We start from the raw sequence: 2562 nt of genomic DNA on the forward strand, positions 1-2562 counted from the left end.
AGAGAGAGAGAGAGAGAGAGAGAGAGAGAGCCAGAGAGCCAGAGAGCCTGCGTGTGTGTTTGTGTATCATGTACATGTGTGTGCGCGTGCGTGTAGGGGCAGATCGTACATCGTCACATGGCACCTGGCCAAAGTCAAACGGCCGAGGGGGCCAGCAGGGAGATCCATAATTCATAGCTGTGAATGAGACAGCGTCTCGCATCTCTCTCTCTCTCTCTCTCACTCTCTCCCTCAGTCTATCTGTCTGTCGCTCTTTCTCTCTCTCCGTCTTTCCCTCAATCTCTCTCTGTCTGTCTGCCGCCCTCTCTCCCTCTCCGTCTCCCTCTTTCTCTCTCGCTTTCTCTATCCCCCTCTCAATCTCACTCTTTCTCTCCCCATTATGCCTTTCTCTCTTTCCCTCTCTACCCCCCCCTCTCTCTCTCCCTCTCTCCTCCTTTCTATCTCTCCATCTCACTCTTTCTCCCCCCCCTCTCTCTCCCTATCTGTTGTATGGTACATACAAGCACAAGCACACACACACACACACACACACACACACACACACACACACACACACACACACACACACACAAAACGAGCATACCACACTAGAGCAACCGTCAACCACCAACTAAAAGGTTTAGTTTCCCACTCCTCAATGAGGGACTTGTCCAGTTCGGCCAATCTTTTGTGTGATGATTGAGTTTTGCGGTCTGTGCGATTGAGCTTTACACCCACTGAATTAAGGTGTCAGATTTTATTTGCTGCTGCTGCTGCTGCTGCTGCTGTTGTTAAATTGGTACTTTACAGCTACTCAGCAGGATAACGAAGCCATTTCGCCAAGAGCGTGGGTTGAGACTGAGTAAAGAGAAGCACATCGACTCAATAATGGTTATTTAATGCTGAGAAAAAGTAACACAGACATAAACAACACAGGAACAGTAAAGAAGTAGGGCGTTTCAGTTTGGGTTTTAGTTTGAGTAAAAGAGACGCACATCCTGCCAACAATGGTCACATAATTAGTGATGAGAAAAAGTAACACAGACAAAAATAAAAGAGGGAACGTTCTCAAAGAAATAGGATCAACAAGACTTAGTGGTGAGTGAGTGGGTGGTTGGCGTGTGATCTAGTGTGGTGTGATAGCTTCTTCGTTCGCATCAAACATGTATCTGTATCGTCCTTATCTCATCTCCTTCTCAGTGTACGTTACTCTGCTATAACATCTCTAATTCTCGGCACATAATTATGTGACCTAATTGTGTTGCAAGCGCCGTAAAACGGATACTAAAACAAACAAAACCAGAGGTGATCTCCAACCACCCGCATTTCGCCAAGAAAGAGACCATCGCCAAGACACAGACCACGAAAATAGTAACACTGAAAACATGCGAGACAGAAACAGACCACACCAAAGCACCTCTCCACCAACCCACCCACGACTAGCAACTCGTAAACCCCGTGTCCCAAGTTCGTCTGATAAGACGCCGTATCCTCGGGAAAGGAAAGGTACTCGACCTGATTTTTGCTCAGAAACCCAGACATTTGGCAATCCACAGAGAGGGTTGGGGGGAGGAGCGGAATATGAAAAAGATAGCATTTATAAAGCGATATTCACACGGCCGAGCTGTAAGTTCCCCATGGACTGAAGCTGCCAACCAATATTATAGTCTAGGGCTTGATCAAAGAGAATCGTATCGGCACAACGAGTGCCAATTAGTGCACGGAAATTAGTTTACTTCTAGTAAGAGTTTTACTGTACATGTACTTGCAACACAATGACGTCACATAAGTGCTGAAGATTAGAGGAGTTACAAGAGAGCAAAAAAACAACCAAACAAAACAAATCAAAAAACCAAAAAAAAAAAAAAAAGGAGAGGCGGCAAGGACGAAAGATGTTTGACAGGAAAAACGGGACAAACCACACCCGCCAATCACTGACGCACACGGAAAAAGCAAAACTAACAGAAACAATGAATAGAGAGAAAGAAAAACAAAACCCAGGACATGTAATGGCACCCCCTAACAGCCCGCTAGTCACTTCCCAGGCCACAGAACAAGAGAAAGTAGAAGATTTCCATTTCTTCCCTTCCTTCCCCACACAAACCTTTACCCCCCCCCCCTTTTTGTCGCACACACACACACACACACTGACACATACACACTGCCACACATAAAGACATACACACACACACTGACACACACACACTGTCACGCATACAGACATACACACATACACACACACACTGACAAATACACACACACACAAACATACACACACAAACATACACACACACAAGCGCAAACACACACAAGCACAAATACACACAAGCACAAACACACACACACACACACACACACACACACACACACACACACACAATATCATCTTTTAAAAAAACAACCAACAAAAACAAAACCAACGAAACCAAACCTACATACAAAATGTATAAATGGGTACACAATCATTAACATGAACATGCCGCACAGCGAGGTCACTAGAATGCAGAAGAAGAAATCGCTGCTGCGCTGAACGAAGCCAATCGTCATAATCATGAAGAGGAGACCGTTCGATTACCCCCCCCC

This window comes from Aplysia californica, unplaced genomic scaffold (genome assembly GCF_000002075.1).
Source record: "Aplysia californica isolate F4 #8 unplaced genomic scaffold, AplCal3.0 scaffold00268, whole genome shotgun sequence".
NCBI classification, from domain to species: Eukaryota; Metazoa; Mollusca; class Gastropoda; order Aplysiida; family Aplysiidae; genus Aplysia; species Aplysia californica.